This window comes from Bufo gargarizans, chromosome 2 (genome assembly GCF_014858855.1).
Source record: "Bufo gargarizans isolate SCDJY-AF-19 chromosome 2, ASM1485885v1, whole genome shotgun sequence".
NCBI classification, from domain to species: Eukaryota; Metazoa; Chordata; class Amphibia; order Anura; family Bufonidae; genus Bufo; species Bufo gargarizans.
In genome coordinates, this window is record NC_058081.1 from 628,283,358 (window position 1) to 628,283,988 (window position 631).

The window sequence follows — 631 nt, forward strand, 5'->3', positions numbered from 1 at the left end:
AACGCGCGTCAAAACGCCCCAAAGAAGCTCAAGTACTTGATTATGCGTCGGGCGTTTTACAGCGCGATCGTACGCGCTGTAAAACGCCCAGGTGAGAACCAGTCCCATAGGAAAGCATTGGTTTTCATGTGTTGAGCGTTTTACAGCGCGTTTGAACGCGCTGTAAAACGCTCAGGTGTGAACTTAGGGTTAGAGAAGGTGCCACTAACGTTAATACACTTCTATGGAAATCTATAGGGATGGGGTTACCAGACCAAGAAAGCCTCATGCACCGTCCTGCAGGCAAAGTGGCCTCAGGCCTGGAAATTGGTATTTGAGTGCTGGATCTGAAAGGTGGTGTTAACATTGCATAAGCCCTCTGGTGCAGTGTGCCCCGATAGTGGGTGACAAGTGCAGCCACTTTGGAACCAATGTGCCATCCATGATCCCAGTCAATAATCATCCCCAACCTGAGTTTCGCATTTAAGAACGATGAGCACTTACCACCTCACCTAGATGGAGCGCACATTGTACGAGGCTGTATGTACCCCCCCCAATCGTGTGCCATAAGTGGAGGAGGTGATCAATCATTGAGACAACTTGGCCCCTGAGTTTCTTGAAGTTCAGTCTGACATCCTCATTTGGGACACTA